The sequence below is a fragment of the Eupeodes corollae genome, chromosome 1, assembly GCF_945859685.1.
Source record: "Eupeodes corollae chromosome 1, idEupCoro1.1, whole genome shotgun sequence".
Taxonomy (NCBI): domain Eukaryota; kingdom Metazoa; phylum Arthropoda; class Insecta; order Diptera; family Syrphidae; genus Eupeodes; species Eupeodes corollae.
This window is the reverse complement of record NC_079147.1, coordinates 144075150-144098647: the sequence shown is the minus strand read 5'-3', so window position 1 is coordinate 144098647 and position 23498 is coordinate 144075150. Positions and strand designations below refer to the sequence as shown.

Below are 23498 nucleotides of genomic sequence, written 5' to 3'. Positions count from 1 at the left end.
ACTATTTAAAGAATGCCAAAAAACACGGTTAGGTATTGATGTTGGGCTTTGTGGCATTTTCTTCTGAAAAAGATTTTGGTCGATAGAGAAATTTTTGGGCTTCATGATATGGTTTTTGGTGAAAAAGCATAGCAGCGAAATGCTGGGTTACTTAAATTAGAATTTTCAAAGAACTTATGTTTCTTCTTCAAAAACGCGTTGACCAACACGATACAAAATAAAGAGTACGTTTGGTTGCAAATAAAATATGAACCTCAAAAAGTTTAGCAACGCGTAAGTCCTCACTGATAACTAAAAAATGTCAAACAACAAAATTCATTGTACCAACATTAACATTTGATTTAATAAATATGATTTAAAATCATGAAAAATGAATTTAAAATAAACCAAAATGGTGTTCAAAATATGCTTTTTGCCCCGATGCAATGGTTGGGCAACCATATAATTCACAGTAGCTCTATGTAGCTCATTTTATATGGATTCTCGATTTATTCAAGAAAATATGGATATGCGTCAAGACAAGGTGCAATGGTCATCTTCTGATGAGCCCAACCATTACATGCTGGTTTATTTTAAATTCATTTTTATTTTTCATGATTTTAAATCATATTTATTAAATTAAACGGTGTTCAGGAAATAACAATTCGACTGTTAACAGTCAATCACTTCATCATTAATATTTGAGACTCTACCAAACGTCAAAATTGTATCTACAGCTGGATTCTTCTTCTACTTTTATCTGCAGTAAAGAGTTTATTTTTGTAATACGTGTGAAATCATGGTTCACTATTAATTCATTAAAATATTAAAAACTGAAACTTAACTCTTCACCTACTTAGATGTAAGTTCATGGTTAGCAGAACAACACCTCCGAGGTCAGCTTATCCAAATTATAAGACTTTTAACCCATCGAAAACAATTTGTATCGCTAAAATTGTATACCTATGTTTATTCCTTTAATCTACACAATAAGCACGTATCGCAACATACTTGTAAACTTAGACTCAGATATTTATCAAAAGTATGCAAATATAGGACACAAATCCCCCCCTCGTTCTTGTTATATTTGAACATTATTCCATCGCGCCCCATTAACGCGGCCTTCAATTCACCAACGTTAACAATCCACTCCATTGTTTAAAGATACCACTTAAGAGAACCAGGACACACTTGACTATAAAACAATGCAAAAGTGGGTAAAGTGGTTCACTTCACTTCACTTCGTTTCTATGCAAATGCAAATAAAATGCGATTTATGCTCGTGCACTTTTGGTCTGCTTTGCGTTTTAATTTCGCGTGTATTATGTTGCAACGCTGCACACTGCATAGCACACGCTTTCTCACAATAGCCCATTAAGGTGTGTAAAGAACATGCATTCTTTTCTTTGCCAAGTGTGGTGGTGAATGGTGTTTCCTCCTAAAGGAGGGGGGTGGGCATCGTAAAACCACCACGCAAATAATTTCCCAATTCCCACCCTTTTCATCTTATACCTATATGTGTATGCACAAATATACGTATTTTTGAATTTGGAAGAGGAAGGTTATGTTGGAACTTATGGGACTACAGTACCGACCGACAGACATACCATTGGAACGCTCTTCATAATATTCAAATTAGCATACCCTTCGTCGTTCGTTGTAAAGGTACGTATACATCGTTGTCGTCATTGTAGAATTTTATTCTTTTGCCACTTGAGGGCTGTTGTAGTTGTCCCTGGTATTTTTATATTGCACCATTGTATACATCAGTGTTTAATTTGTTGTACTTTTTTCGCAAAATAAAACTGATAAAATATATATTTTCGCTCTTTTGTGTGTTTTTCTTACAAATGAGCAATGCATTTTTAATGTAATCGAAAATGAGTACAATTCATTCACAATATTTTTATTTATTGTACTTTTTTATTGTATGGGAGTTGGGATGAAAGTAGGGTAGGTAGATAAAAAGGAACGATTTCCTTAGGGTGTCTATGGGGGATGTTTTAATCTATTTTTGTCTCCATAAATTTTCACCGAGTTGACCCAAAAAAAGATATAATAAATTTGGATTTATAAAATAATTTGTTCATAATTTTTATATGCCGAAATAGCTCAGTTGGGAGAGCGTTAGACTGAAGATCTAAAGGTCCCTGGTTCGATCCCTGGTTTCGGCATTCTTTTTTTTTGTTTTTATATTTGTTTGGATTTTTTGAATGTTGTCTTCACAAAATTCTTATAACCTGTTTGAGTTGAAGATATTTTAAAAATAGAAATCGCAATTTTATTTATGCATATTTCATTTTTAATAAAGTCAAAATACACTAAAGATTCAATAAACATAGGAATAGTATTGAAAATCGATGAAAATTGGTACAGACACTGAAGACATCGTTGTTGACAAGTGCCAAAAAGTCCCTAAAAATCAGGCGTGAGCATTTTTGTCAAAAATGTAATTTTTTTAAGCTGTAACTTTTCAACGGTAAATGAATAATACTACAAAATTTCTCAAGTAAAGTTTTTTCTACGAGCAAGCGTTTATCATTTGCAGCGGTTTAAAAAAAATGTCAAATGTCGAAGATATCGTTTTTTTCTTTTGCGTTTATAAAAGTAGTTTTATTGTTTCTCTCTCACAAAGTAAAGTTAAAATGTTGTTTTATAATTTGATTGTTATAAACGCATTTATTTATACATAATGTAAAAACAATTCAACATGTACTGAAAATTTAAAAACAAAATAGTTTGTATGGTATACTTAGGCGTATACGTACTTTTTTACTGTAGCACATCCATCACTTAAATCCCATATTAATATTACAGTGATGGAAAAAATAATAGAAACTTGCTCGTGTTCATTCATTTTAATTAATAAAAATGTATTTGTGAAGAGTAGGAAAAGAAAAACTACACAGATATATTTTTAGTAATACATATATTGTTTAAATTCAACAACTTTTTTTACTTGCGACATAAGGAACTACATAATATGGCAAGTTTTGCTTTCGTAAAAAATTTCGAATTAGAGATTTTAATCACACATGATATTACGATGGTATAGAAGTCGAAAAAGGTGGGTCCCGCGATTCTGTCCGATCTGTTTTGTCTGTCTGTCAACGCCTCTACAGCCTAAACCATTTGGTCGATTGAGCTCAAACTTGGAAGTTAAGATTTTCAGCAGATTCGCGTCAGGCACCTTTTTCTTTTTTTTTTAAGATAAAAACTAAAAGTGGCCTCTATAATTTTTTTGGTCGAAAAACGAAAACTTGAATTTTCTCAAAACCAAACCGATATATTATTTTTTAATTTTCTCTAAAATTTTATTTTTTAACTTGGCTTCTTTTAATAAGAAAAACATATTTTTGTATTGCTCAGGAAAGGTACCGCTCATAGAACCGTTATTTGGTTTTGAATTTTCTCAGCAACTTATGAACTGATTTCAATAATTTTTTTTGAATAAGCTCTTAATAATATTTGATTATCAAACAAAAATTTTGTATTGTTTGGATTTAAAAAAATTATTTTTTTTTCAAAATTCTATATCTCAAAAACTGGTCAACATTTGTTTACGTAATTCAAATGAAGAGCGTATATTGCATAACACAAATATTTTTAGAACAAAATTGAAAAATATATATGTATTTATAAAATTCTAGCGATTTTGGAAAAAATAATTTTAAAATCAAGAGTTATATACAGTTGTGTTCATAAAAATAGCAGTGCTGGTCACATTTTATTAGATTGTCAATTATTTAAATGACGGAAATTCTTACAAACAAAATTAATATGTTACTTGTATCTAACGGTCTTTCGTTTTTATATTAGAAACTTTTAGCTTGAAGTTATACTCTACTTCTCCCAGTGAGCACACATTATTTCAAACTCTCTGGATATAGAGTGTTCATGAAAATAGCAGTGCTCTTGATTTTATAAGTAAAAAGTGTAAAAAGTTAATTTTTTTTCGATAAGTAAATATTTCACTATTTAAAGTTTTAAGTATTTTTAATAAAAAATTAATAAATATTAGCTCAAAAATAAACAATGGGACGGTCAAGACTTTGCACCGAAGAAATTCGAAAACTGTGTTTGGAGGGAAAAACCTACCAAAATATTCAAGACATCCTAGGCTGCTCAGCAAAAATGGTCAGTAACGCCTTAAAATGGCAAAATAAACCGAAAACGCAAGGCCCATAAAGGATGACTACTGAAAGAAATGACAGAATAATTGTTCAGCTAACAAAACAGATCCCTACCATAGGTTCTTGGAAGATAAGAAATGGACTTCAACTGTCTGTTAGCGCTGTCACTACACGAAGACGTCTTTTGAAGCGAAGTTACCAGCTCGAAGTCCACGTAAGGTACCATTCTTGACGAAAAGGCATGTAGCAAAGAGAATGGAGTTTGCAAAGAGTATAGAGAATGGGCAAAAGAGAAATAGAGCAATGTTCTGTGGAGCGATGAAAGCAAAGTCGTCCTTTTTGGTTTTAAGGGTCGTCGAGAATATGTGAGAAGACCCCAAAATGCAGCAAACGATTCACGGTACACTATAAAAACAGAGAAGCATGGTGGAGGAAAGATTATGATATGGTTTTGTTTCTCATACTACGGGTTCGGGCCTATTTATCCCATCGGGGGTATAATTGATGCAACCGATTATGTGAAAACTATCGAGGAGTTTATGTTAAAAGAAACCTCGCCCAATGCAAGCTCTTCGAAAAGGTACTTTTCGTCAAAAGTGAGTAGAGAAGAGGACACAATAACACTAACATCACTATCTGATATCTTGGATCTAAAGCTAAAAGATCTCGCTCGAAAAAGTGATATACAACAGCTTTCATCCGATATTACTATTTCTTGACGACCTGAATGATGTGCTTTCCGGTGGAATTTTGTGGCTAGAAGGAGGATTAAAATGTCCATGTTTGCTGATGATATTGTTCTTTTACCGGACACGACTCAAGGACTAAGTCGCATGATTTTGGACCTTGAAGAATACTGCGCAAAATGGAATCTCACGGTGAATTTGAGTAAGTCCAAAATAATGATATTTCGAAAGGCCGGTGGACGGTATGCCCAAAATGAAAAGTGGAAATTTCCTGTTGAAGTTATTTAAATCGTCAAGGAGTACGAATATCTTGGCATGAAAATAACAAAAACAAAAGAAAATACAATCTGGATCTTAATATTACGTTTGCTAATATGGATGCTTGGAGAGAGAATTTGTATGTTTTTATAAGGAGATTGGATGAGAAACTGAGAGAGGAGTTGAAAGAGCAAGACGATACTACTGCACACTTAATTACGACTTAAATGAATCCAATTATTTTCGGGATAAAAATAGTATCTTCAACATATCAACCATTTTTAGATAGAGCAAGAGGAGAACTGCTTAACTTGAGTTTCAAACCACACAGGGATGATCTTCCTTTATTCTGCACTTTATGTAATCTTGGATCACGAGAGGATGTATTCCATTTTATTGTAACAGGTTCTCAGTACAATAAGAAGGGTTTTTTTCGACAGCTCAAAAATAACAACAAATATTTTAAATGGACGTGAAGGATGGAAGCCGCTTGCCAAAATAATAGTAGAAAAAGAGGCTGGTATGCGACCCACACTGATAACTTCTCATCCCGTCTGTCGATTTGTCTTGCTTAAAAGTTTGTCTATATGTACTCGTATCAATTTTTACCAAATTTGCGTACTATTTTTTGTAGATTTTATTTTTTATGAAAAAACGGACTGTTGGATATTGAAAACAATATTTTCTGTGAAACAAAATAAGTTTCAAGCCAATATATTTAAGTTTTGAAAAGCTATTTGAGTCGAAAGTAAATTTGTACGAAGTTTTAGTATTGTTTTTTTTTTAGAGTTTTATTTTTTGTAAAAAAAACTGTCAATTCGATTTTTTAAAAATTTTACCAAATGTTGAAAACAATATTTTTTATGAGATAAAATTACTTTTGAAGCCAATATTTAAAATTTTTGAAAAGATATTTGAGTCGAAAATCAATTTTTACCAACTTTTATAAATTTTTTTTTAGGTTTTTATTTTTTGTAAAAAAACTGTCAATTCGATTTTTTTTAAACTTTAATTTTATGTTGACAACAAGATTTTTTGAAAGATAAAAGTCAATTAAAGCCAATATTTCAAAGTTTTGAAAAGATATTCGAGTCAAAAATCAATTTTTTCTAACTTTTATAATTTTTTTTTAGGTTTTTATTTTTTGTAAAAAAAACTGTCAATTCGATTTTTCTCAACAATTTTCAAAATGTTGAAAACAATATTTCTTATAAGATAAAATAAGCTTGAAGCCTAAATTTCAAGTTTTTGAAAAGATATTTGAATCGATATTCAATTTTTACGAACTTTGAGTAATGTTTTTTTTTAGATTTTTATTTTTTATAAAAAAATCTGTCAATTAAATTTTGCTCAAAATTTTATCAGATGTCAAAAACATTATTCTTCGTTGCACAAAGTTGTTTTAGAGATGAAATCATATTTCAGTCGTAAAATTTTGGAGGTCACAAATTTTTTTTCTCAGTTTTATTGATTTAAAAAAAAACCGTTATATTGATTTTTTTCAAAAAATATACCTGTTTAGTATCATGTTACAATATATTATACAAAATTTAATTCAAGTCTCTAGTGTTTTTGGTTCGTAAGATATTTAGGGTTAACCAAAATTTTCACCTTTTTTTCAAACTGATATTGTAAAAAACCACCTACGCAATTTTCTTGAGACCCCTTTCTGCATCTTTCTGCCTTATTATCTGTATAACAAAATTTATTTGAAGTCGATATCTCTTCTGGTTCTTGAGCTATTGACGACGAAAAAAACGTCGCGAACGTACAAACGTACGGACGTACAAACGTACGTACACACGCACGCACAGACATCTTTCTAAAAATCTTTTATTTCGACTCTAGGGACCTTGAAACGTCGAGAAATGTCAAAATTTTCAATTTGACAAATCGAACCCATTACAATAACTTCCTATGGGAAGTTAATAATAGTAGAAGCATTTAAAAAAAAAGTTTACCAAAAACAAAAAAACTACCCAACCCATGTACCAAATATTTATTTAAAAACAAAAATTGTTTCTTAAAAAAAACGTATTATTATAAATTGTTTTAGAAAATATTATTTTACTTGCCATCTGAGGTGACGGAGAAGGCCATACCTTAAAAGAATTGTACGCTTAATGACTAATATTAAATATGTAATCAAAATTACTTTAAAAAAATAAATCAATCTTATTAATCTTATATTATTAAATAGAATATTTTTTTGAAGTTAACATCTTAAACTTTTTACCAATGAAATGGGGTCAACGTGGGTACATATAAATAAATTCTTGCTCCTTTCAAGTTTGGACCTTATCATTTTTATTACCTTTGAATTTTTAATAAATATTTCTTGGAGCATTTAAACTTAAAAAATAATTTTATTTTGAAGAGTTCACCAAAAGAACCAGTTATCAACTTAACTGAAAACACCCGAATGAGTGCAAAGTATGTGACAGGTATCGAAGACATCCTAAGGTTTACTTAGTGGATATGTTCCAATAACTTAATAACTTAGAAACACTAAATTTAATACATCTTAAGTTCCAGTTTTTTGTTTAAGAATAAATAGGTCTTCTCTTTTTTGAACAATAATTTTGGTTGGAAAATCCTTTTAGAATTTTTGAAAATTGTCGGCTATACTTTTATTTCTATTCAAAAATATTCATTCGTTCAAAAATTATATTCATCGCACATGTTTTCTTTGCCTTAAATATTCATTCTAATTCGTCACTCGAAAAACCGCTGCGGGCAATAATTCAAATTAAAATAACACATACAATGTGTACAGGAACTCACAGGACAAATCCAACATTGAAAATTTCAATTTCATTACCCTCATAAGTCACATCCTATCTTATCCCTAGAATCATTTTATGTTTAATATCGCGTCGGTCCTGTTATTTTTAAAATACCAACTGTGACTTCAATTAATCATTTACAACCTATGTACATAGGCGTGGATGTTAGGGTGGGACATCAGAAGTGAATTTTATACATTTTTAAAAAGGCATGCTCATTTTTTTATAAGTTTAATCGACTCCATGTGATTAAACTTATATTAAAACCATCGAAGCACGAAAGAAAGTTTAACAAATGTCGGTAACATGCTCTGTACCACCGACATTTTGCATGATTGACTGATTTCAAGAAGAACACATTTTTTACTTTCGATTCCTTGAAATTTATCTTTATGACCAAAACAGTGAAAACTTACTATTGGAAAATAACAGAGGATCTTGAAGGTATTGATGTTCTGGTCATGTCAGAAATTGACAGCGTAGATAGTCAAGTTCGGAAATGAAAATGTAGTCCTAAAAATCGGCAATGTAGTTGATCCGCCGAATTTCATAATTAAGTTTTACAACGAATGCGAAAGCTCTTAGAATTCTGTAATCAGCCTTATTCTTCTATTTTCATCGGGATGAATGTTTCTAGAATTTGTATTTATCAGTACTTTTCTGTTCATTTTCATTCGAAGAGAATCCTTAATAAAGTCGGTAACGTCGGTAATACTGCACAATATTCTGTTTTTCGTGAATGCATTCACTCTGTCTTGAAGTTGAATAATCAATATATTAATAATATACTATTCTTATTCGTAGTTTAGCCCTGTATTATGAATATGCTTTTTAATTTCAATTTTGATTTCTAAACTTATGTGACCCACCCTAATGCATATTTACAACTAATTACGAGTACATCCAATGAAGTCAAGCTAATAAAACACATGTCTTCTTCCAACTTTTATGCTTCTGTTTGTTTGGTTTGGTGGTGCTTCTTTTATAAAACCATATCACATCTGTAACCAAGAACTAAAATTTTCTTCTCTATTAATTATTATAACTGTCAAATCAGACTTGAAAATATTGACTTCATGATGCGACGACACTCTTGTAGTTTTCTATTTAACTATGAAATAAACAAAAACAAATAAAAAACAAACTTTTTTGGCATCATTAAATAATTGTTTTATTATGCTGGAGGTAGAGACTTAATTCAGGGTAATTATGGTTTCATAAAAAAATCTACTTTGTATGTCTTTAATTTATTGAAGGAAATTTTGTATTTCTGTAATGTATAGTGAAGGCATACCAAAATATTAGTTAGGGCAAACCGCTTAACAGCTTTACAGTCACGGTTCACAGCTCTGGCGTATCCTCTTCATATCTAGTCGTATTATGCTATTTGTCATAGGGAAGCCTCGATTTTGATTTTAAAGGCATAAAAGGTATAAAGGTGATTCTCAATCAGTCATGCAAAACTCATTAACGTTTCCCTACCGCAATTTGTTGATCTGGGATAGGATGACAAGACGAGACAAATAGGGAATAATTAAGGAATGGGTAAAATCGTATTTGATAGAAAGGGAATAAAAAGTGTTACTAAAAACAAAACTGACTTATAACTCTCAACAATTCCATGGATGGGATTTACAATTTTTAACTGAATGCAAACGGCTTATTCAAGAAAGCCGTTTTTTATGACAAGAACTACTTTTGGAGGATATATACAAAACTTTAGGTTGTTCAAGCAGGGATTGAATTCAAAAACTTTGGCATGACAGTCCATCGCACTAACCATTTCGTCACGGGTACTACAAATGTGAATTTAAATAATGTATAAATGTTGAAAAATGGTGTTCCTTAGGGCTATGTTCTGGGTCCAACTCTATTCCTAATTTTTTGACTTCAAATAGGAAGTTATTGTAATCGGTCCGATTTGTTGAATTGAAAAATTTGACATTTCTCGACGTTTCAAGGTCCCTAGAGTCGAAATAAAAGATATTTAGAGAGTTGTCTATGTGTTCGTGTGGACGTACGTTCGCACATCTACGTCCATACCTTCGCGACGTTATTTCGTCATCCATAGCTCAAAAACCAGTAGAGATATCGATTTCAAATAAATTTTGTTATACAGAAAGATGCATACGTAAATAAATTGCGTGGGTGTTTTTTTACCATAGCAATTGAACATTTTGGTTAACCCTAAATATCTCTAGAGCCAAAAACGCTAGAGACTTGAATTAAATTTTATATAATCTATTGTAATGCGATTTCAAATAAATATATTTTTGGAAAAAATTATAATGAACGGTTTTTTATAAATCAAAAAAACTGAAAAGAAATATTTATCACCTCAAAAATTTTATGAACGTAAAATGGTTTTATCTCCAAACCAATTTTGTGCAACGAAAAATAATGTTTTAAACGTCTGGTAAGATTTAGAGAAATCGAATTGACAGTTTTTTTTATAAAAAACCTAAACAAAAACATCACTTAAAGTTGGTAACAAATGATTTTCGACTTGAATATCTTTTCAAAATGTTTAGATTATGGCTTCAAACTAATATTTTCTTATAAGAAATATTGTTTAAAACATTTTGTAAAATTTTGGGAAAAATCGAATTGACAGTTTTTTTTTATAAAAAATAAAAACCTAAACAAAAACATTACTCAAGTTGGTAAAAATTGATTTTTGACTCAAATATCTTTTCAAAAATTTGAGATTATGGCTTCCAACTAATTTCTCTTTATAAAAAATATTGTTTTCAACATTTAGTAAGGTTTTGAGAAAAATCAAATTGACAAATTTTCTTACAAAACATAAAAACCTAACAAAAAACAATACAAAAATTGGTAAAAATTTACTTTCGACTCAAATATCTTTTCAAAAATTAAAAATATTGAATTATTATTATTATTTATCTCACAGAAAATATTGTTTTCGAAATTCAGTAATTTTTTATAAGAATCCAACAGTCCGTTTTTTCATAACAAGTTATAACTATAGTGAATAGTACGAAATTTTGTAAAAATTCATGATCGGTTTCGATATCTCTCAAATTATCGACTAAAAATCTTTTTACAAAACTCGATTTTGAAATAAAACTATTTCATTACAAACTAATTTTGAAATTTTTAAGAATAATAATTCAAGTGAAAACTTTTTCAACAAAACCTGAAAAGTTACAAACTTTTAAGCAAGACAAATCGACAGACGGTATGGGAACTTACCAGTGAGGGTCGCATCCCAGCCTCTTTTATTATATTCCACTAAAATTTTTCTGGAAATTGAAAAGCTGAAGCGTCAATTTCCAAATGTTTTGCTAACATAACTAAGGATCTGCAACTCTTTAGATCTTGGGCTGTGAACCATAAATTAATTCTACCGGTCGACAAAATGAGGTTTCTTTTTATGTCCCACAAACAGAACAATAATCTTTTAAATTTTAAAGATGTTTTCAGTTCGAATCTTGTCTTTAAATTTTTCTATCATATAAGGTTTTCAAATTATGTCCCTTTAAAAATGCTACTGACAGCCAAAAACGGTGTTGGTTTATCTCTAAATCTCTCTTAACAACAAAGCGTATGATGATTTTGCAAAAGTACAAATATTTTTCTCCCAGATATAATTGGAATCATTTCAATATCTTACTACATTTCTGTAAATTCTCATAAGTTATAAGTCTTTATTTAACACTATTAAGAAGTTTTAAGAAAATCTAGAAATGATACATTAAAAGTTTGGAGTTCATTTTTAGTGCTGCTTTTGAATTCTAACTTTGTTTTTAAGTATTTGTTCAAGTTTTAAGGATATCCGTTTTCAAAATTATTTTTATATTTAAAAAAAAAAATATAACATGGTTTATTTGTAAACAGGTGAAATCTAACAACTAATGAAGAATTTTTGAATATCATATGAAATAATATCAATAAGTTAAAACTGAAAGAAAGATATTATAGGTTTTGAAAACCATCATGATTTAATTGAAAAAAGCCTACTTCACAAATTTAGATACCCTCAAAAAGCCTACGTGTTTTTCGAATTTTAAAAAGTAATATCTCAAAAACCTTACATGATACTTAAGTTTTGAAGTCGGATTTGAATTAAGGCCATCAAACCTCATTACAAAACAGCCATTTTCTTGCCAGGGAGAAAACCTTGCCGACCAGTAATTCGTGAAAAAAACTAAGGATATGAGTTTTAAGCTATGTGGTGATTCGCCTACCACTCCATTCCCATGACTTTCAAAAGTTTGCTTTACGTTTGCATGAATGCGGTAGAAAAGAATTTTTTTAGAACAAAATCTGTGTTCTCCAAAATGTTTCCAGATTGAGCATGTACATTACTTTAAATACTTAGGAGATCTCGTCGTTTGCAATCAAAACTTACATGAATCTCTAATCACTCTAAAGATGTATGTATGTTTCTGTTAAAAATAACTTATAACTTATCACTTGTTAATTTTCAAGTTCCACACAAAAAAACATATTCCTGATTTTTTATTTAATGACTATCTCTTCACTGTCTTCAATAATTTTCAATAAAAACAATCACAAAATTTTATTTTTTAAAGAAAAGTCAGAGTTGTCAAATCTTTCATGGAAAACCCGAAAACTTGCGAGTTCGAAGTCAATATTATAAAAGGCGTACGCTACTACTCCTATTCCAATAAACTAAGTCTTGACCGAACAGACTAAATTTTCCTTAAACGTTAAAAAATTCTACATAACTTTAAGAGCAAATTCATACAACCCAATCGAACATTTTAATTTTCATAAGAAGACAAAATGAAACAGCTCATTTACAACATCTCTCATCCTGTCATGTGTCAGCAATTATCACAAAACATTAACAGAATTTAAAGTGTTAAAGAAAAAGCGGAGTGTGCCGGGCCCCTGGCACTTTAAGAAAATTGACAACTCTACAAGTACAATGTACAAGTGCACAAAATAACAACAAATAAGATGAAGGGTGTACCCTCTGCTGGACCTACTCGTATACTCTTTATCTACATTATGTAGAGAGTTTTGTTTGTACGTCATGGCATCCGTTGTCTGCTGCCCTCAAGTGGTGATCTGTCATCTTTGAGTGGTTTTGAACTGCAATTTACAGTTTTATCTTCCGATCTGTTTGTAGTATAGATTTGAAACTTGAGAAATCTACTGTCAACAGAGTGCTTTGTTTAATAACAACTTTATACTGAGTTCTGGGACAGATGTGTTTTTGAAGTCAGTCTTCTTTTGAAGGATCTATCCAAGGTCCTATTGTCAAAATGAAAACAAAAGACATTGCATCTCTTCTATACTAGTACTTATCACGATGCCATTGCGCCATCTCCACTACTTGACTTCTAGTAATTGGATCGTTTAGTTACGTTTTTAAACGTGCATCTTTTGGCAGAAGCGCCTAGACTCGACGTGCCGTGACTTTTCATAAAAATAGACTGGCTAGACTAGTTAGAGCAAAAAGTGTGATGAAGCGTGTAATTTTCGTGAAATTTATTGACATTGAATCGGAGAGGAGAGGTGTTCCTTTCTGCTTCCTCCTACATAGGTCTGTCTGTATGCATATATGCTGCAGTGGCAGTCATGCGCTTCAGATTTCCTGGATAAACATGAAAGGCGGTTTATGTTAGTGCCACATAAATAGTTTTATGCACTATTGGTCTTGTTGCAAAAGGAAATAATGCCGATCGCGATCTGAAAGACACGATACACAGAGCACAGAACGCATATGACGTTTGAGTTTAAGGCAAACTGTCAGTGTCACTTTATGAGAGCGCAGTATAATTCAATTTAAACCACTGGGTGCAGTATATAGGATTTACGCAACATGATTTAAATCACTTTTAATTTTTATAAAGTGTGTAACATAAGTGGAAAAGAAACATTTTGTTATAAAGCCGGAGCTCAGAGGGCTTAAGCATTAAGCATGCTTGAACGCCAATGTTAAAATGGTTTGATGTTTGTTCTTGTTCATTTGGCATTTGTTCGTTTGATTGATTTTAGCTCTTAATTTCTGTCAGAAAAATGTATATTTTTAAACATTGGTGTGTCACGCACGACACGAGTCATGGCACACGACGATGCGAAGACGGAAGTGAAGTTTCTTTTTTGGTTTTCATATAGCGTATGATCATAAGGTTATATTTGATTGTATAATTGCGATTGTAGTTCCACTTTTTATAGTTATTCAGTTTAACTGTTTTGATATAGGATAACTTGATCAAAAGTTTTTTTCAAAGCGGAAAAAACCGACTAAATTTAGGTGATCGTTTATAATCGCCAATCTGCTTTTTTGCATGAAGCAGCCTTCTAAGTATCATTTTAAGTATTTACTTAGATAAACGTCACATAAACGTCAAAAAAGTCAGAAATGACGGCGAGAGATTTTGATATCCACACACTAAAAAAATTGATCAATTGTTTTAATTTCAAAGAGTACTTTCCGGAGCTGTTGTCATTTGAAGGAACACTGCTCGACACTAATTCCATTTATGACGTTTGTTCGATAACAAACCTGACTTTATGAACATGTGTTACGCATGTCTAAATTTATGAAACCACCTTTTGGTTTCTGTAAAAAGGATTTATTTCCTGCATGTACGAACGATGCTCTATTCTGTCAAATTGTTTTTACCAAAAATTGATCTGAAAGTTCTAAAAGTTACAATCACCATTCGAGAATTTTAATCAAACAATACGACGTTCGTGATGGGTAAATTTCATCACGTTCACAGTAAAATTAAAAATAGTTTTATAGTCAAATTTTAAAACATTCTATTAATAAAATCTATCTTAATGGCGATCACCAACTGAAGTAGACTATGCACAGCTAATAAATTTGTTGGAAAATAACCTCCTTATCGGCCTCGAATTCAATGCTGAACACACCTTAAAGTTACTTAGGCTTATAAAGGAAAAGGGTAAACGCCTGTACCAAACAATGTTTGCCCAAGGGTTGTGACATGAACATAACATAATCAAAAGACATCTAAATTTCACATAAGGATTACTGGAACGCCATATTTCAATTGGAACTTAGGTATGGCCACAAGGGACAGCTTAAGATGGATATGAAGTGCTCTGTTCTGAGTCCATTACTGCGTCTATTAACGAATACTTCTTTATATCTCCTGCTACTTCGTCTAATATGTTTGAATATATTTTCAAAACCACATTGTTTCTTGATGTTATTTTCTAAATTAAGATTGACACTTGCAATTAGTTCAGAATTATTCTGTACTAATGAACAAACATATTACTTTACTGTCACATAGATCCTGGCATCGGAACGCCTAATATTAGGCAATGGGTGGACAAATTGGTAATGATAGGCAATAGGTGGACAAATTGGCATCTCCTAATGGTAAGCTACTAATTAGTATTTTAAACAAAAATATAGCGAATATAATTGTAAGTATTACCGGCGAATCTGTTGGAATGAGATGGGAATGAGATATTTTACCTCGGGAAAAACTAGCTTAAAACACTCTCCAACCTCGTAACTACCTCCACACACAAAATTCATGTCAAAATTTTGTTCCATTGCGAAGTAAAGGATGGACAAACAAGCAAACAAACAAACAAACAAACAAACAAACAAACAAACTGTTGTTTTCATCTATAATAATAGCATTGATGATCCAGATGACAAGATAGTATTTTTAAACGCCCTAACAACGAATTAAAAAAAGAATCAGGGAGTTCAAACTTGATTGACTTTTGAAAAGTCTGAAGATAATGCTTTTACCAAATACTTTTTGAGAAAAGCAGCAATGCTCCTAAAAAAACCCCAGTCGCAAAACCCGCCAATAAAATCTCAAGATGGCAAATGGATCAGAAAAGAAGCTGATCTTTTGATTTTTTTTAACGACTACAGATCCCTTACAGTTTGTTGATAGGAATGACGAATATGAAATTCTTTTTGTCACACTCAAATAAGTAAGGAACATCTGTCAACACGAGATTTCTAATTAAATAAAAGGTTTTGAAAGACATGAACTGAATAGCCTTTAAAAACTCAAATTTAAAATGCCTTCAACTAAGATATTTACAACATTATTGTTAAATGCAAAAGTCATTCCCATTACTTAAGCCTTCCACAGAAGTGACTTATGACAGACCAATATCGCTTATACCAATCAGGTTGAAGACTCAGCAATATAATAGAAGAAAGAAGACTTTGGATGTAGAAATAGACTAAGTAAATTGAATTATGGATGTGTCGAAAAAAGTATGCTCGGCCAGATTCTTAGATGTTACTGTAGCCTTTGAGAAGTTTTGGAATTTGAATGAAAACAGCATAGGGACCTTCCATTGCAATACTACGAAATACTGATATTAATGCTAGGAATCGATTTCTTAGAGTACGACCAAAATTACTCGGAAATAGAGAAAATAGAAGCCGTTGTACCGCAAGGAAACGTCCTAGAACCTATGAGATTTATTTAATTATTACGCTTAAGCTATTAACAAAAAACGACTTGAAGATAGAGGGCCCTAAATTAGAAAAAAAAATTACAGAGTTCTATGGATTGTTTCTTAAAGAGGTAGGACTTATATGAAGTCAAAGGTGGTATTCTTAGCTAGGCTCAGCATTCTTAAGATTGGTTCAAAAAGACCGAAATTTGTATGATGATGAAGAAAGCGAAAGAGACGGGCATGTTTACTTTTCCGTAGATTAGTATAAATGGTGAGTATATCGCCCCTGTTAAAAGATAGTGTAGAAAGCAAATATCACAGCGATCTATCTTCATTTTTGGAGGCTTTGCAGAATAAAAGGTTTTAAACCATTTTTATAAGGTGGTAAGAATCTATAATCACAACCAAGGAATGCTCTGAATTCTTTGAGAGTGAGAGTTCTGATGGAGAGACCAGACTTGATAAGTGTATTCAAGATGAAGTTTGACAAAGGGCTCAAAAATTGTTTAGACAAACTTTTGATAAAACGAAGGAATGAGGTGGCTTTGTTAATTATAGGATCAAAATGGTCTTGAAAACTTGAGTTCTGGAGGGAAGATGTAATCGCTTCCGAGTAAATGTTATGAATTGGCATAGTAGAAAAATCAAGTTTCAAGAAAGTTGTGTCGCACCAAGTCAGAGAGGAGTCAAGATCATTTTGGAATCACATGGTAGAAATAACATTTAATATTATTGTCATCAGCATAAATAAAGGCAATTGAATCATCAACAGCATTATTGAAGTCGTTGATAGTTAAAACACATGGAAAAGAACTAAGGTTGCTTCCTTGAGGAATTGCGGTACACTTGAGTTTGCATAAATGGGATCGGAGACTGAGAGCTTGAAAAAAACTCTATAGTTATAGTTCTCTAGGTCTGATCTGAGCCTTTAAGCTTAAAAAGTAAGTAAGAAAAATTAAGGGCTTCAAGTTTAAGATAAATAAATTGGTGATTGATTTTATCTAAGGCTTTAATAAAGTCTATGAAGATAACGGACACTTCATTTTCTTCTCTAATATATTTCGAATTCTAGACAAAAGAATAGTAAGATTGGTTGTAGTAGATCTACTTTTTAAGAGGCCATGTTTTTGTGAAGGAAAAATAGATCTAATGAAAAAGGAAGGAGATTCTTTGACATGTACAAAAGTATATACTAAGATCCGTTTGTACATATGACATCCAAATATGGGGATTTACTAAGAAAAAAAATGATGATGATATTCCAAAACAATCTGTATTGCAGAACAAATGACTGCAAAGTCATAGAAACTCCTAAATAAATACTATCTTGAATGTACGAGACAACGTTCGGGGTTTAATAAAACCCATTCTTCACAAGATGATGATTTCAAAGCTATAGGAAAGTATCACATCTATTAAATTTCTTTAAGAGGATTACAAAATTCAGAAACAAAAACCATTTTGTTCATAAATTGGTCTTGATAAAAAGGTGGTTTTAGATTCAAAAGAGTTTCATCGAACCCATTATTATTGAGTGTCTTTTCGAGATTTGCATTGAAAAAAGTCTTACCGTATAGTTACGATGTACATAGATGCGTTTTTTGTTTAATGTAATTCAGAGTTACTCAAAGGGTTATTGGTACCCTTTATATGTTTATATTTAAAAACAGTGCGAGCATTAAAAAAAATAGGGAAATGTGTTCTTAAATTTCTGAACATCAAAATTGAGGGAAAAACAGAGTTGGCTAAAACATTCCGCATTCTCAATGTGCCATTTAAGAAACAATCTCTATACTTGACAGTACACCCAAAATTGAACTCGAGGGTTAACTGATGAGCATTCCTGGAAGTGCGAGTATTAAGGCTGAATCGTTTAAGGGGTGGAATGCAACTGGCTAATTCGACAGAACATTGTTTGTAAAAATATCGATAAATGAAACATTGCGGCAGTGCTCTAGCGATATCTTTGCCTTTAATTTTTAAAGTCCAAGAGATTTAAACTTCTTTTAGGTATACAATGGACAATACTGTCAAGATCAGAATTTAATAAGCTTATCATACCCTGACGCTGCCGTTGAAGTTCCACATCCGAAGGACAAGCATGTGAATCTAGAAACGAATATGAAAAGGTGAGGGAACTGTCGTCGGTGACAGACAAAAGATCATTTATGAATATATGGAAGAGAGTTGGAGACAAATCGGAGACACCAGGATTTATTTTATGAATTTCAGACTTGAAACCATCCAATACAACTTGTACAGAACGGTTAGGAAGGTAATTTCTAGTTTAACGAAGAAGAGATTCATCAATACCAAAAGCTCGTATTTTCGATTAGAGAGCTTGGGGCCAAATACAATCAAATGCTTTTGAAATACCAAGTGCAATAACATACTTTCTCCAAAACGATGTTAAGATTTGTTCCACTGTTTGGTGAGATAAACCACGAGATTACCATTAGTGGACCTATTTCTACGATAGCCATACTGTCGGTCATTAAAAAGCTTCCGTTCTTCGAGATATTTCTTGAGTTGATAATTAATCAGCGTTTCCATGAACTTGGAAAGTAGTCAGAGGGAGAGAACAAATGCTATTTTCCATCCGCTCGGAAAGAGACCTGTAGAGTAGGAAAGATGAAAAAGTTTACGCAGTTGTTTTACCAGCGATGAAGAACACCTCTTCAAAACAATTGGGGAAATACTATATGAGCCAGCGGGTTTGTGTATGTCAAGGTTTTTTATACTACCTTCGGTACATTTTAGTATTTTTTGCCTTAATTTCTGATCATGCAAAAATTTGGTTAGTCGAATATGACCATTACAGGTCTTTCTAGCTTGTTTGAACTTATTACGTTTTTTCTCCGTCGGGTTGGCTTGATAACAACGGAAACTTACATCTCTCAACCTAATAAACTCTTTACAGCTCGAAACAAAGAATTAAATTTGTAACCATATGTCCACTGGAATTCACGTCACTATCGAGGAAGCAAAGTGACCAATTAAAGTTCCTAAAGAATTCATTGAGACCTTCCCAGTTGACTTTCTCATATTGCCAACGGTTCTCATAGGAGTTTTTTCTTTGTTTTTTAGACATGATAATTTTGCAGATACGATACAATGGTCTGATGTTTCTATAGGCAATAATACACTGGTTTTGTATTTATTAGGGTCAGAGGTAAGAAACAAGTCCAGGGTGTTGGCGGTTAGTAGCTTTTTGGTTAATAAAGCTAGGTGCCGTGACATTTGTAATTCAAAAGGACACGAAAAACAAAGTTAACTTAACCTAAAATTGTATCGGTAAAAATTTAAAGGTTCTATTTCTCATCTTCTTCAACTCTGTTTAAGTCATCTAGCTTCGTAAAGTAGATTAAACAATAATATTAATGAATAATGCAAGATTCAAGAAAAAGTCTTCACATAGTAGGAACCCACAAACTTCAAGATAAAAAAGACTATAAAGTACTAAAATAGCACAAACGGACAATGCAATTCGCGACAACAACTTTCCCATCAGATTTTCATTGCAATTGCAAACGACCTCTGTGCTCCTCCATCCTTCTCTTCGGTCGGTCGGCGTTTAAAGTGTATAGGTAACCTCGAGGCTCAACTCGACTTTACTAGGTAAACTATACATCTTAGGTCCAGATACGGGACGATTATTTACTTTTAATATGTAAGTCGTGACCGATCCTTCTTCATTATTATTGGCCGTTGTCTTGGTTTCCTATTTTTGTAGGTATCTATACCATTGATGCAGCTCCTATAGGTATAGATACTTACCCCTTCCCTGAGTTACGGAAATATTGAAGGTAAACAGAGGCAAACTAACCTTAAGACAAGTTAGGAAGCACAAAACCAAAAACCGGTACAGCAAAACTATAAAATGACGTTGGTGCTGTTGTGTATAGAGGTTGAAGATGACGATGACTATGACCGTCATGACGGTTGGAAAAAGTAGGTTCTAAATCAAAAATAAAAAAAAAACTATAAATAGTTGATGGTTCGTCTTCATGTGATGTGTTAACCGAACTCCAAAGTCACAATCCCAACATTATTGATTTTGCCAGTTTACCAGCGAGTTTCATTGTCAACACTCGGACAGTTCGATCAAAACTTTTCCCAAATAAGAAAGAAAATGTTATTTTTTTCACATTTTCTAGCTTAGAACACATCCGAAATAAGCTTTGTTAAGAGCCTTTAGAAAAAAATCTAAGTCCAATGTTTGAACAAAGTCATTTTAACAAGTCTAGATTCGAATTTGTTTCTTTTTCATAAGACTTCTAAAAAAAATGTGGATATCATTTCTCTTGAAACATAGAGGCAAGTTTTGTGATAGTTTTCAGGGAAGGGTTTAAGTTAAAGATTTAAACCAATTTGCATCAGTTTCGTCATTTCAAGACGTGATTTTAAGACATGTGATAACTTCACGAATCCCATATTAAAGGTCCAAAATCGATTATGAAGCTTTGGCATAGACTTAATATTTCCCTTGGCCCCTCAAAAATGTGAAAAGGTGTTAAATTAAAAGATTGAAGTAGCTAATTGTGATTAGCTTTTCGAGAAACAACACGGTCAGGAAACTTTCCCTATAGAACTTGTAATTGCAAAGTGTTCAACATTTTTGTAGTTAATTTTTACTACTTGAATGCATTATTAAAGCGTGTATCGCTACATTTTTAGAAATGGCATAGTTTTTACTTGTCAAATGTCAAAAATGGTAGCCTCTAAAGTGACAGCTTATCATTAAGTGGGCTATTAAAAAGGAAACTTCTTATTGGAACACTTTATAGCTTGGGATCTGCAAAACTTTTTGCATTTTTGTAGGAAATGTGTACTTTTTTAATACGTTACTGAAGCGCATGTTGTTGCATTTTAGGAAATCGGGTAGTTTTTACCTGTCAAATGTCAAAAGTGATAGCTTTTAAGGTGACAGCTAATCAAATAGCGGACTATTCAAAATAAAACGTATAGTTGGAAAAGTAGCGATGATACTATTTTGTCTTCTTCACAAATCCATCCCTGGCTTTGCACATGAATGATACCCCTTTTCAAGGTATATAGATTTTATACTTTAAAGGAGCGAAAAAGGGCAAAAGGCAAGAATAAAATCCATGAAAAAAGCACAAAGGATAGCAAAGCCTTTACAATGAATGTTCTTTTTAATTTTTTAAAGAAGAAGAAAGAAGAGAAACCTGTTCTAGAAGTGAAGCCAAAACCATGATGCTGGTCTGGTTTGGTCTGGTCGGATTGGGTCTGGTCTCTGGTCGGATGCAGTTTTTGTTTTGGAAACCTCAACTTGTATTTTTACAGTTTGGATGTTTTATTTTTGGTTTTGTTTTTGTTTTTGGATGTTTTTAAGGTTTTATTTTTTTTAAGATTGTATAGAGAAAAGTTTAACACTGTTAGTGCATTATAAGAATAGCAGCGGCAAGAAGGACTTTTAACAATTACATACTTTTTTGTTGCTGTTGTTTTTTAACAAAAGAACAAAAAGGTGATCAGGTGAATAATATTTTTAAGAAGGAAAATATTACGTGTGTACCTTTTGAGTTGTTTTATTTTGTTATGAATGATTTGTGAAATTTGTAGGTTCATTTTTTTCGGTAGCTTTGGATTGTTGTTCAAGAAATTAATCTCTTGTCCAAAAAAGAAGTTGATGCGTTTTTTAAGACTGATTACAAGGTATTTTTTGTGGCCTTTCGAAATTCGTTTTTTTTTAAGTTCGACTTAGATTGCACTTAAACTGCAGCGAATACAAGATGGCTAGAGAAGAAACACTTCTACGCTTCTTATACATTTCCTTTTAACCTTACAACTGAAATTATTTGAGTTGAACTATCGCTACATTCGAAAGATTTGTTTTTTATGTCTACATTCAAAAGCCCTGCTTCGTTTTTTGTTGAACTTTCTCTCTTACTCTTGATCATATCATAGCAATATTTTTCTTCAGGTGACTTTAAGAGGCCAGTTAGAGCTATTATTGGGACTTATTATTGAAATCAATCATTGGAATTCTTTTGACAGATTGGTTATAATTTTCATCAAACATTTCTGTTTGTGGATAAATATTTTGCTGGGTAAGAGTTGATCATTAAAGGTTTAACTGGCAGGTGAGAATATAAAGCTAATGGAACGCTTTCATCAGAGGAACGATTTTATTTTGAATTGTGAAATCAGCTGTTCATTGGATAGAATTCCATCATTCTAAAAATAAAAATAAATGAACACTACAATTTGCACTTTCGATTTTAATTCTTGAAAAAAATGATGGAAAAAATGATAGCTATAACTGGCCCCGAACTGGTTCACACCAAATAACGAGTCCTACTTAGAAGTATCGTGTCCACAGGAGCTTTGATTATTAGACCATATTATCTCCATGGACTTACAGCAAGTGAGCTGTACTACAAAACTGTTGTTAAAGTTATATCGCTCCTGCGAATTTTTCAAATTTAAATAAGTTGAACTCACAAAAATACTTAAAAAGTCGTTAACATCTAAGTTTGTTTAAATATTAAAAAAAAAAAAAGTGATAATATAACAGGAAACCTTAGTTATATAAGCTTTTCAACAAATAAAAATTGGAAAATTAATCGTTTAAAAAAGCTCTAATATTCCCTATTCTCAAAAAAGTAGACATTCATAATGTAGAAAATTATAGGGGCATATCGTTTATGAACGTCATCTCAAAAGTGTTTTGTGGTGTACTTGCTAACAGGCTTGAGACATGGGTTGAGCCCAAAAATATCCTGACCTAATTCCACGCTGGTTTCAGAAAAAAAGGCCACCGTCGCGTCGACCATGTATATGGCCTGGTTTCCATCGTTAGAGCATTCCAAGCACGGAATAAGAAAGTTTATGCTTTTTTCGTTGACTATAAGTATGCTTTTGACCTGGTAAATCGGTATGCACTTTTCTATAAACTTTCCCAGCTAGAAAGTTCATACTAAAATTGTGAAGGAAATGAATTCCCAATCAAAAGCAGCTATCTGGGATGGTTCAACGTACTCGCAATGGTTTGAAACGGACTCTGGTCTAAAACAAGGATGCGTTTTAGGTGCTCTTCTATTTGCACTTTTTATTAATGATGTAGAAGCTCATCTACATGGAGGTCTCTACATTGCTGACTTGAAAGTAAATGTTCTTTTATATGCTGAAGACCTGGTATTACTTTCTGAGTCCAATGAAAATTTCCAACTAATGATAAATCGCCTAGCTGATTATTGAGATAAATGGGGACACGTCATTAA

General features: G+C 32.0%; 1 protein-coding gene and 1 non-coding gene across 6 annotated transcripts in view; one reads left to right on the top strand and one right to left on the bottom strand.

Moving 5' to 3' along the window:
• Positions 1-23498, bottom strand: part of LOC129946722 (extracellular sulfatase SULF-1 homolog) — a 336741-nt gene that overhangs the window by 187592 nt on the left and 125651 nt on the right. The gene's annotated exons all lie outside the window — the stretch shown is intronic.
• Trnaf-gaa (transfer RNA phenylalanine (anticodon GAA)) lies at positions 2081-2153 on the top strand. The gene has a single exon. It is a non-coding gene; the product is annotated as a tRNA-Phe (tRNA).